Source organism: Ailuropoda melanoleuca, chromosome 14, assembly GCF_002007445.2.
Source record: "Ailuropoda melanoleuca isolate Jingjing chromosome 14, ASM200744v2, whole genome shotgun sequence".
Classification (NCBI taxonomy): Eukaryota; Metazoa; Chordata; class Mammalia; order Carnivora; family Ursidae; genus Ailuropoda; species Ailuropoda melanoleuca.
In genome coordinates this window covers 41,936,502-41,949,101 of record NC_048231.1, presented here as the reverse complement: position 1 = coordinate 41,949,101, position 12,600 = coordinate 41,936,502, and the positions used below count along the sequence as shown (strand labels likewise).

At 58.7% G+C, this 12,600-nt stretch overlaps 1 protein-coding gene across 2 annotated transcripts in view; it reads right to left on the bottom strand.

The window, feature by feature from the left end:
* CABIN1 (calcineurin binding protein 1) overlaps nt 1-12,600 on the bottom strand; it is a 125,024-nt gene that overhangs the window by 24,320 nt on the left and 88,104 nt on the right. The gene's annotated exons all lie outside the window — the stretch shown is intronic.

Below are 12,600 nucleotides of genomic sequence, written 5' to 3'. Positions count from 1 at the left end.
GGGGGCATGGGGGCGCCGCGGCCCCGCCGCCGGCCGACTTCCTCCGCCGCGGCGCCCGGGAAACCACGGCCCGCGGGCTTCCTGCTGCGCCTGGCGGGCAGGGGGCCGGGGCGGGGGTGGCCGCCAGAGCCGACCCGGGGAGGGCTGGGCAAAAGCTTCAGAAAGCCAGGAGCTGGCAGGCAGAGGAGGAGAGGCGGTCGCGGCCCAGGCCCCCGCCCCGCCCTCGGCCCCGGTCAAGTTCCTACCCGCCGGCTCCGCCGTGGCATCTGTGCAGCGGAGCTAAAGCGGGCGGCGGGCCATGGCCGCGGAGGCTCGTTCGCTCGCAGCGGGCCAGGGCGGGGCGGGCAGAGCCGGACGGGGCGCGGGCACTCGCTCCCTCGCTCGGCCTGGAAGCGGGCCCAGTAGCGCAACTGACTTTTGCCGGCCAATCCTCGCAGGTTCCCTGGCCCCGTGCGCGCTGGTGGTAGTGGGCTGCCCACCCGGCGAGGGGTGCAGCCCTCACCGCGGGAGGCGGTGGGTCCCAAAAGGCCTCGGACCAAGCGGTGTAGGGGCGGCAGGGAGTGCGGGGGGGGCCGTGGCAGTCCTCACCCTGCACACGGTATCTATGCGAACGGCGCCCCCTGGAGTTGTGCCAGACGAAGGCCCTGTGGGGGGCAGAGGAGTGGGTGTGTAGGGACACGCAGCTACACTGAGCTAGCTGTCCTTGCTGATCCAAAGGGCAGTGGGAGGTGGAGTAAAGACTTTCCCACTAACATCTTCAGGGGGAAGGGCAGAACAGAGATGTCATGGCAGTTCCCCAGTGGGCTTTACAACTGGCAGGGGCCTCATTTTCCAGCTGGGCTCGAGGATGAGCCTGGAGAAGGCCCTGGGTCAAGGTGGTGGGAGTAACCAGGCTGGGCAGAAGCAGGGTGGGCTCAGGATCCCCTCTCCGACTCTATTCCAAGAAGGGAGGTAGCACTCCTCTCTCTCAGCACAGGGTAGCCTGGAAGGGGGACTGTGCTCATTGTACAGATGAGGAATGGGCTCAGAAAGAAGAGCCTCACCCAGGAACATAACACCATGCCCCCAGCACCCATAGCTCTGGTATGCACGCAGTACTGTGGGGCATGCTGCTCTAGGACTGTCTGCCAACTACCAGCAGCTCCTCCCTTCCCAGGTGAAGAGAAGCTCAGCAAAGGCAGGGACAGTGGATAGAGAGGTGCCGCACCAAGCGCTGGTCTGCCACCACAAACTTCTCTCTCACCACCTCAATGCCATGAGTTCCTTGCTTCCTCCTCCTTCCCCACACACTCAGACACCTGAGATCCACCTGGCCCCTATCCTGGTGGCACTCGTCCTGGTGCCCATCTCCCCGAGCCAGCTTGTTTCCACCTATCCTACACTTAGGCTAGTTCCTGCCCACTAGTGTTCCCAGTCTTGCTATGCGCCCCTACCAGGTGCCCTTGGTCCAAATGGGCTCGGGTCCAATCTGCCCCTTCAGCCAGGGGAATGTCACATTCTCTGTCATTCCTCCCTCCCCCCGGAGGACCACTACGCCCTGCCAGGCACTGAAAGAACCAGGCTGCGGTTCTAGAGGTCATTCACTTACAGGGAGACAAGCATAAGCACAAACCACCCCAGTGTTATGTGAGGACAAGGGTCTCCTGACTGAGTACTCGCCACAGGTCGAGTCTCAAAGGAGTCCTAAATCCACATGGCGCTCAAGTCACAACAGCCCCTCACCATCTACATGCATATCATCATTTGACACTCACATGTAGGGACAGGTTCAGAGAGCTTGGGCACTGGTTCAGAGTCACAGAGCAGAAAGGTCAGTATGGCCAGGACCCACTCCCAGGCCTGGCTGGCTTCAGAGCCGGTTGACTCCTCCTGGCTGAACTGAAGGCTGGAGCAGACAATTGACACTTGTACTTTGCACAGCTCATGACCTCACTTCATACCTTATCCACTTCCTGTAAGATAAAGTCAGACCAAAGGAGGCTGAGAACATGTGCTCATCACACCTAGGCCAGGAAGAAGGTGTCTGTGTCGAGTATGTAGTTCTCTGGAAACCAGGACTTATGGTGCTCTCATGAGCACACTGAGGCCCAGGGTGGGCTGGGCAGCCTGGGGTCCCATGGTCCTGAATGTCATAGCAGAAGGGAGGCCCGTAGTGGGTGAGGGGAGCTCAGGGGTTCTGTGCCAGTCCCCTGCCCAGCAAAGTCTCTGGAGAGAGACTAGCCTGGGACAATATGTGCTCCCAGAGGTCTCCAGCTTCCTCGGCCCTGCCCCGGGGACCTCATAGTACCCAGCACTCCAAGCCTGGTTTGTGCAAGCCCTCTCCAGAGCCCCGTGAGATGCGCACTGCCATCTCTAGCTGACAGACCATGGCACTGAGGCCCAGAACCGGGAGGTGGGAATCACTCTCCCTGAGCCCCCAGGAGGAAGCATCCCTGTGCACAGTGGAAGCCCCCTGGGGCTTCACATGAGAGTGCTGAGACAGGAGACCCTGGTGGGCTTGCATTAGATCCTCAAGAATTCTCTGGGCCCAAAAGAGCCTTGTGCCCCTTCTGGGACTTATCAGTACCCTACGCAGGAGAGCTCCCATGGGTCCTAACTGCCCACAAAGCACCTGGATGTGCAGCACACAGGCCCGTGACTGCTGTCCAGGGAGGATGGCAGCTCATCCACCTCAGGGCCACCCCTGAAACCTTGACGGCTCCTGTAGCACTCTGCCAGCCTCAGGGGCGCAGGAGGCCAGACCACCGACCATGCTCACCCAGAGTCCGGCAGGAGCCCCGGCAAGCAGGGTCTAACCTGTGGGCTGCCTGCTCTGGGTCAATCCTGGGGATCAGGGTGCCCCTGCCACCTGTCTGGATGTTGAAGAGCAGGCTCCAGCCTGTCCGTAGAGAAGGACCAATGTTAGAAGTGGATGTGCTGGCCCTGGGCTGCATGCAGGCCTCGGGGCAGGAGGAGCCCCATGCCATCAGAATGCCCACTGCCTTTCCAAGGGATATCTGACCTTAAATCGCCACAGCGAACTTCGACGACTGATCATAAGAAAACAAAAGTCCTGAGGATACTGCCTGGTCCTACAGGGACTTCCCCAGGCAGAACCCTCTCCCCAGTCCAGCTCCAAGACAGGTGGGTCACCATGGAGAGGACAATGGTGGCAAGGGCAATAGGTAGGTGGCCCCGAGAGCCACCTCCCCACCCCTGGCTCGAGGCCCCTGGTTAAGGGCCAACTCTGAGAAGTGCTGACCCATCACGTCCCCAGATGCTGTCCACCCAGCAGTCCTTGGCAGCCCGCGGGGAGGCAGGCAAGGCAGGGCTTCACCCATTTTCATGTTGGGAAGTTGGGTGGCCAACATTCCCCTTTGCAGCCCCTATATGGCCCCTCCCCCCACTCTGTGCTGTCTGGCCACGTTTATTCTCTACACCACAGCCATCTCGAAAATGCAAACTGCCCGCTGCCCTTAGGACAGAGGCCTGGCCTCCCCCGAAGCACGTGTGCTCCCATGGGTGCCTGCAGAGAGGGAAAGCCTAATTGGCTCTCCAAAAGCCCAGGGATGATCACCAAAGCCAGAGAAACTAGAGGAAGCAGAAGTGAGCAGCTGCGGCCTTGTCTGGGTGAGCAGCCCCTAGCAGGAGCATGTGGGGTGAGGAGGGCAAAGTCTCAACTGTCTCAAGGTGTCAGTGTTGAGTGAGAAGCCACAGAGAAGGATGAATGCTGGCCTGTGGGGCAGACACTGTCACCCTGTGTCACCTAGTAGAAAGAAAAACATGCTGTGTCCCTGGGTGTGGAACCCAGACCAAGGGTCAATGCGTGTATGTCCCCAAGCCTCTGCCTCAGCATGTCCTCCCCCTGGGGTGGACCAGCAGAGAGGGCAGATGGGGCACTCTTCACCCTTTTCTGGACACTTTCTGGTCACTGGAGCAGTGCAGCCCTCTGGAGTGGTAACCACAGCCTTCCTTGGAGACAGACGCTTGGCCTTTGGTTGATGTGCCAGTGAGGGTAAGCAGCCCCCAGCAGAGGTGGGTTCCTGGCCCAGTGAAGCCAATTAGATCCCAGAGCTGGGCTGCTGCCCCAGGTGCTGTCAGCTGAGCTGCCCAGGGCACCATGCGGCCCTAGTGGCCCCCTGCAACCATCCCTTCTCAAGACCTGAGCCAACACAGACCTGCAGGTTGCCTCTGCTTCCTTTCTGCTGACTCTGACCTTAGTCCCCACTTGACCCAACCCCATCTTCCTGCTTGGCTGAGTCCCGGGCTGCCTTTAGGTGGCAAGAATGCTCCCTGGAGTTAACAGTCCCAATCCTCAGCCTTGGGAGTTCTGAGCTGCCAACTGGTTTGGAGGCACAAGCCTTACTGCTGCTCACCTGCCTCCCTGCTATGGGACACTGGCTCTGTGTGACGTGTGCTTGGGCAGCCTCTCTGCCAAGTGCATGCCAGCCTAAGATGCTGGGCCTTCCAGTCTCATGCTAGCCAGCTTCCTCTCCCTTCCCTGACGGCTAAAACACCGAGATGTGCCTCTCCTCCCCAGGTATACAGACCCCCAGCTACAACCCTACTTCATTCTCATATGCTAGGGCTGCTGGTACTCAGAAATTCTTTAGACTGTGCTCTGTGGCTGCAAGATTGAATCCAACTGTTCTGCCTGTATGACCATGAGTGAGGACACAGTGGTGGGGGAACAGGGAAATGACATGCCCAGGGAAAGACCCCGGCTGCGGTGCACAGGGTGCGATGCAAGGATCCCTGTCCCTCAGGTGAGGGCTACGTCTGCCTCAACAGACAGCTGTGCCTATGCCGTGTGCAGTTCCGCAGGGAGCGGCATGTGGGCCTCTGGCAAGCATACATTCCCACTGGTGCCTTCCCAAGAGGGGAATGCCACGTCCACATCCCCAGTCACCATGAGGCAGACACGGACGCCAGGGCTCTCATGGGAGAGACTGACGCAGCCACAGTCCACATCAACTCAGCTCACCTGGTACTTCCAGCCCAGCCAGCGTGGGGCTCAAGAGCAGAGGTGGCCACAGAGGGAGAGAAACTAGAACGAGACAAAGGGACAGGGCAGCTTCCTGGGGAAGACACAGTGGCATCTGCGCTGGGTGCTGTTGGACACGGATCTCCCCACACAGGGGAACAGAATGGCGGAGGAGAGACAGGTGGGGGGCCTGTGACATCAGGGACGGCCAAAAGGACCATGTGGAGGGGCCTCTGTGGAGAGAGAAGGGTTGCAGGCAGGGCAGAGAAGGGAGGCCGGCAGGCTGTGGAGCCTCTTGGGGCAAGCTGGGTCTTGGGGTGTGATTGATAGGGACCATGAGAGCCTCCTTGGAGCGAGAAGATGCTTACAATGGGCTCCTCTGAGCCCACCCCCATGTCAGGGCTGGGAATGAGAGCTGAGTCCAGGCTTCTAGAATCGCCCACTCTTTGGAGGACTGCTGAGCTGCTTCCGCTTCATCTCAGGAGGGAAGCCTGCATCCTAGAAAAGCCACGTCTGACATGCACACTGAGAAAACTAGGACAGTCTATCGTCCGACCCCAGGTTCCTAATAAATGGCCTTTGTGAGCTTGGAAGGTCGGGGGCGGGGGACAGCTCTGGCTCCTCTGGCTGGGCTGCTAAGTGAGGGGGAGTGATAGGAACCTCAGTAGGGCCAAATTCAAGGCACGAGTGGCTGCAGTAGCTGTGGCCCATGCCAGGTTTCTTCCCTGGATGGCCCCCACAGGATCCTCGTGCAGGGAAAGGCCAAGCTGAACGGTGGGCAAGGGTGAGCAGACACCAGCCACAAGAGAGGCGAGGTCTTAGACAAAGCTGGCACCTCCATGGGCATGTGGGTTCCCAAGCAGGTCCACCACTTTCTCCTGCCCCACAACAGCCAGAGGCAGAAACCCTTGAAATCTCATATACAGCATCAGAAGGGGGAACAAACTCGTCCAGATGCATCCTGTGGAGCAGGGCTCGGTCAACAGTCCACAAAGGTGCCCCCAAAGCAGAACACATTTGAGATGTGACCAGAAGACGCAACCGAGGCGCAGCACCCTTCCTCCCTCTGGAGTGATGTGCAACCTCTGTGATGGCACTGGGACCTCCCACCCATGCTGTAGGGGACGGGATAGGGCTCCATCCCCAAGCAGTGGGGTCACCCATTCAGAGTGGCTCCCACACAGGCAGGATGCTGCTGCTGGCCCACAGCAGAAGCTCGAAGCCCAAACACAGCACTCTCTGTGAGCCAAGCCACACCGACCTGCCCGGGACATGGGTCTTATTCCTCCATGGCCAGAACCTACATCCTCACAGACTCCCCTCGGACACTCTGCAGGGCTCTTTTTGGCCCTGCCCCAACATTCTCCCTAACCTCTACTCCCCAGGCCCTTCTCCAGGCCTTCTCTCCAAGCTACACAGCCCACTGCTCTGAGAGCTCCCCACTTGACCACGGCACTGCAAGCAGGACACCCTGCGGTGGGGGCCCCACTGCCACAGGACAGAGCCAGCCTGCTGGCCATAGATACAGGGCTGACCCACTCTACCTTCTCCACCACTCCTGTCCTGAGCCATGAGGACCCTCACACTCCACACTGCCTCCCTTGGTTCCCTTGGTTCCCTCTCCTGGAATGCCTTCTCCCTGGTCTGACAATCTGGCCTACTCCTCCAGGAGTGTTCCCGACTACCTGCTCCCCCTCCACTTGCTGAAGCTGGTAGATACCCCTCCCCTGCACCCACAGCACCCCGAGACTCACGAAGTAGTACACTCAGGTGCCCAGGCCAAGCGCTGGGGTGGGTACTGACACCCAACCTCATACAGAAGTGAAGCTACGGGGGCACCTGGGTGGCTCAGTCGTTAAGCATCTGCCTTCGGCTCAGGGCGTGATTCCAGAGTCCTGGGATCGAGTCCCACACTGGGCTCCCTGTTCTGCCGGGAGCCTGCTTCTTCCTCTTCCACTCCCCCTGCTTGTGTTCCCTCTCTTGCTGGCTGTCAATCTCTCTGTTGAATAAATAAATGAAAATCTTAAAAAAAAAAAAAAAAAAGGCAGTGAAGCTACGGAGGGTAGTGGGCTCCTGCGCTCCTGAGCACAGCTATCTCCTGTCACCCAGGGAAGGGCTCCTCAGCTGCAGCCCTTGGGGGCCAGCCTTCCATTTCAAAGGCCTCCAGGGCACCACCTCACTGGGTTTCACAAGCCCCTGCCCCTGTGGCAGAGCCAGGTTCATTTCCCACCTATGAGAAGCCCGGGCCTGATCCTCAGCCAAAACATGGCCTGGAGCCCAAAGCTCCCCACCTTCCTCCAAGTAGGTCCAGGTGGGCGTCTCTCCGAGAATAAAGCCCAGCGCTGACCTGAAGGGGCTGAGGCGGCCAGGCGCTGAGAGACGATCCTGCTGCCTTGGGCTCCCTGTGACCAGTGTTGGGTGGGCCTCCCCTGTACCCCAGAGTTGGCCCCTACTAGTACTTGTCCTACGTGGGGAAGCTGGAGGAGTGGGGTGTGGCTGGACAGAATCTGTGAGTCTATGCTGCTGCAGGGGATGGGCTGGAGTTCAAGGGGAATTTCCACCTGTTCTGACATACCCTAATTTTAGATTTCTTATACATATTTAGAGATCAGCATTTAAATTTGTTTTTTTTTTTTTTTTTTAGAATTTATTTATTTATTTATTTGACAGAGATAGAGAGAGCCAGCGAGAGAGGGAACACAAGCAGGGGGAGTGGGAGAGGAAGAAGCAGGCTCATAGCAGAGGAGCCTGATGTGGGGCTCGATCCCATAACGCCAGGATCACGCCCTGAGCCGAAGGCAGACGCTTAACCGCTGTGCCACCCAGGCGCCCCTAAATTTGTTTTTGATCAACTAAATTCCTGTACTTCCTTCAAGAGGCCTTCCCAATTGGCTTTGATCCATCTCGCCTTCTCTTCCACTGGCCCTAGTGAGCCCTCTCACCTACGTGCCTTATGTCATCTGGGTCTCTTCCCCCAGCTCCCTCCTTCTCCTGCAGGGACCCTCCTGGACCCTCTCCTGGGCACAATGTCCCCAGGGCACATGGCAGGCAGTACCGTTATAACTCCCTGAGGTAGGTCTATTCAACCCCACTTTGCAGATGAAGAAACGGAGCCTTAAAAATCTGACTGGCTTGTCTGGAGCCACCCAGCTGTATGGGTGGAGCGAGGCGTGGAGCAGGGCCTGGGCCTGCCCTTGTGAGGGAATCCTTGCTCTGCCCCCAGGGGCACTGGTGGCCACAGTCCATCACCATGGAAACCAGGCAGGGACTCCTGGAGCTGGAGCTCTGGTTTGGATTTTAAACCGAATGCTACTCTCCCAGAAGCAACTTGGTCAAACTTTCCAAAGAGGAAAAGTGGAAAAGGGGGGCTGGAGGAGGAGGAGGAGAGAAGTTCCCAGACTGAAGCTACCCCAGAAAGAAGGCCTGGCCACCGGCTTAAGAAGCCTTGTCTGGGTTGGCAGAATGGTGGCAGGGCAGAGACCCCGCAGCCTCTCCACGGCTCCTGCCCCTCCTTCCCAGAAGCCTGGACAGGACAGGAGTGTGGCTGGGGCAGGTGGCACCCAGCCCTTCCTGTCTGCTGGAGAGGCTGCCTTTTCATGTTTCCTAGTGGGGTGTGTAGGAAAATGTTCTTTTGGAAAACGGGCTGGAAAACCACTGACCTCATCCACTGGCCCACCTTTGGAGATGGGGAAACTGAGGTCAGCAGGGACCAGGACCAGGAAGTCAAGAGCAAAACTATACTCTGAGGGCAGTGCAGCCTCCACCTTGCCCAGAGTAGGATACGCAGGAAGATATGCGGACCAGGCATGTGGTACTCCCATCCCAGCCACGCTCTAGGCCCCGCCAGCCATCCACAAGCCCCGGCCACACGTGCAGAGGCTCCTGGCTTGAGAACCCCCGCACAAGGCAGCCTCACCATCACGCAGAGTAAAAGATGGGAGACCTCAGGCCAGAGTGTGACCTTCAACCCTGGGGCTTAAGGGCAACCAGGGCCCCCCAGAGGAGCAGCCCCATGCTCACAAGAATCCACCCACAAAACCTGGTGGCCTTGCCATTGGATATGTTCTTATAGGAGAGCATCTCTGGGCCACGGGAGGTACTGTTTGGGCCCCTCACTCGGGCTCCTACGGCCAATGCCCATCGCCTCAGGAAATCCATCCTGCTAGCTTCCACTCTAGCTTAGGATGCCTCAGAGTGGCCAAAGGCTGTGGCAGCTCACCCTGAACCCCCAAGCTCCCCTGAGGCTACCAATGACCTGTCTGGAGGGATACCCAGGAAGCCTTGGCAAGGAAGGGGAGGCAAATGGGCAGGGAGTAGATGCCAGAGGGCAGCAGCCATGGCCACAGCTCTGGAGAGGGCAGGCAAAGGCCAGCAAATACAGGCCCGCTCATCTGTCCCCACCCTTGTTGCAAGACCCCTTTGGGACCCTCAGCTGCTCTCCACCCCTGCCACCTCCCACAACTGGAATCCTCCCTGGTCGGGGGATGCTACTGCTTCCTCTTTTTATCACCTAGGTGGGTTTTGGGGAAACAGAATAGGAAGGCTACATGCTGCCAACAGCCCACCAGTCACCACTGTTGCCAGGGAGGGCCAGGCAGGGCAGGGTGGGTCTCTCCCGTGACCTGGGGCCCCTGCCTACCTGCCCAGGACAGGGAAGTCTGGTAGGGTTTAGGCCCAGAAAAGGCCCTGGGCTGCACAGGGCTACCTCTTGGGGCTCAGATATATGACTTGTGGCCACCTCAACACAGGGCTGGGACCACAAAGCTCTCAAGTGTCAAATGCCGGAAATTCCCATCTCCCATCTCAGAGATGAAGAGATTGAGTCTGAGAGGTCATGTGCCACCCTGCAGAAGACACAGTACTTCCACACCCCGGCACAGTCAGTGGGTACGCCAGGCCCATGGGGGCGGTACTGTAGCAGGAAGCAGAGCCCCTACCTCACACTGCCTGGCTCAGGGGCCTGGAGCTTGCCACCTCACGTTCCTCATCTGCAAAAAGGGTAATGCAGCACCCCTCCTCCCTGCAGGGTTTGGATGGGGCCAGCAGGTCAGAGCCTGGCAAGCAGGATGAAGCCCAGGGCAGAGGTGGGCAGTCACATCTGCAGGCCCCCTCCTGTGTGCCCTGGGTACCAGGGCCAACAGCATGGGCTCCTACCTCAAACCTTGCCAGGCCAGGTGCAGGCTGGGTGTGGGTGGGTTGGTGGGAAGGGGGATGGGGGGCAGGGAGAGGTCTGAGCTCTCTGAGGCCAGGCCCTTTGAGGTGGGAATCCCAGCTTTGCTCCTTCCAGGCTGAGTGGTGCTGTGCCCGTGCTGCCATTGTCCTTAGCTGCAGCTTGCTCACCATGAAATGGGGATCAGGGGGTTGCAGGGCAGAATAATGAAGGAAGTGTCTGCCACCCCTGAGATTCCCTGCACCCATGGAAGCAAGCCCTGTGGCCTCCCTCTCCTCCCTGGCAGAGGCCCACTCACTGACATTCTTTCCCACCTTTTAGCTTTCCATTGGGCCATACCCACTGATTGGCTGCCTGCAGCCTGGGGATGGGGGCACAGGGAGGGCCTGCCAGGGAGCCCCCCTCTTCTTCCTGGCCTTGAGGTGGGGTGCCTACAGCCTCAGCAGCCAGAGCCCTCCCTCAGGCTCTCCCCTCATTCCCAGCCATCCTCAGGTCTGAGGAGGCCGCCTGCCTTGTTCTGCTTTCCAAAGCCTTGCCAAGGCCCGGGCCTCCTCCTAGAAGTGCACCTCCCCCAACTGCCTTTGGCACCATGGTGCTGCCTCTCCAGATGGTATGCCTGGGCCTGGGATGGTGTCCCAGGGGGCAAAGCTCAGAGCTCTCTGACAGAGCTGAGACAGTTACATGTAGTGCCCCAAAAAGATACAGCAGGGACATGTATCCAGGAGCAAGCCTCTAAAAACTAGTGTGCAGTGGGAAAAGAAGTCTGCGCTGGAAAATGTTCTTCTCTTCAGGAATGTTAAACAGCGAGCTCCTGACTGAGCACCCCCAGTGGCTGGGTGGAGGGGGCTGTGGGCTGAGGTCAGTTCTGGATGTGTACACAATCACTGCCATCCCCCTGGGCTGGCCAGAAACTCTGGCGTGGAGGCTGGCCCACGGGATGCGGGTCCCAGGCCTGGGCTCTGCCACTCGCTGGCTGTGTGGCCCAGGGAAAGTCACAGCTGTGCCATCCGCAGGGGTCTCCACACCCCCTTGCAGGACTGGCATGGTGTGTGTGACCATGAATGCCAAGGGCTTAAACATATCCTCTCCCTCTGCCCAAGCATCCTGGCACTGCCACAACTGTGGATCCATACCTGGAGATGGAAACTGTCTCCAATGGCCAGAAAAGACTACACACTGGGGGATGACCACCTAAAGCTTGTTTACATTTGATTGTTGGTGGTTTTTAAAAAAATTCTAGCTGTGAATGAGGGCGGCTGGGCTTGGGCAGGGATTGAGGATTGTGCTGTGGTCCTGTCAGGATAGGGGCCTGGGCGTCCTGTGGCTTTGTCTCCACTGCGCCACTGCAGGCCAGCCCCTTGGGCCAGGACACTCTGCAGCTTCTCAGGTGGGAACCAGCCCTCCTCTCCCCCCCTCCCCCCCGCCACCTGCCACCTCTTGGGCTCGCACGGCTCCCACAGAAAGGGAGACAGGGATGTGGACAGGAAGGCCTACAGGCTGAACCTGGGCCCAGCAAGCTGGAAGCTGTGAAGTTCGACAGAGCTTGCAGAGCCCAGGACATGGGAAGGAAGGAGAACCCGAGGATAAGCGAAGAAGCCACACAAGTTTGACAACCTTTTTAAGACTCTTAAAAACTGGACCTTTTTTCCCTGGAGAACTTGAAGTGAATTTTTTGTTTACTTTTGCAACTGGCCCATAGATCATCTCAACAATGCTAAAAATAGCACCACTGCAGCAATTTCTACTACAGCCAAGGAGCTCAGATTTCCTCAATTTAAACTTTTCCCTTCTTTTCTGTTCTCTAATTTCCACTGTGATGTGACTGGGTTTCCTTTCCCCGACAATGGCGCTGCTGCGTGGCTCTGGGGATCTTAGTGAGGAGGAGGGGGAGGCCAGGACACCTGCCACAGTCACCTCCACCGAGGGCAGGGCCAGGAGTAGTGCCTGATCCCATTCCTCACTGGCCGGGTAGGATATCTGCAGCCACTGGGGACTCGGTACCATGGGGGAAGAGGAAAGCCACAATGAAGTCCCAGATAACTTCTTCTGAGCACCAGATGACATGGGTGCGTAGGAAGTAGTGGGACAATGAGCAGTGGCCCCTCGGTGGCGTCCTGGAGTCCCACATGCACACACGCAGATGCAGGGCCCACACCACACTGGGTAGAAGTGTGTGGGACAGTGGACCTGGTGCGCCAGAGTGAGCTGAGCTCCAGCCCACCCCCGCCTGCACCCCCATGCTTCCTGTCCTCGCGGCCCTGCCTATTATTCCACTGGTCTGAAGGAGCCCTGCGTCTCTCCTCTGCCTGTCTCTAGGGTCCATCCACTGGCTGCCATGCCCACCACCTGGGTCCTGGCTCAGGTGCGGACTTGCTGGGTAACCAAGCCTCGGTGCCCTTATCTGTAAGGCAGGGATAATGGCACTACCTACATCTCATGGGTTACAAAGATTCAGTGAGCTATATCA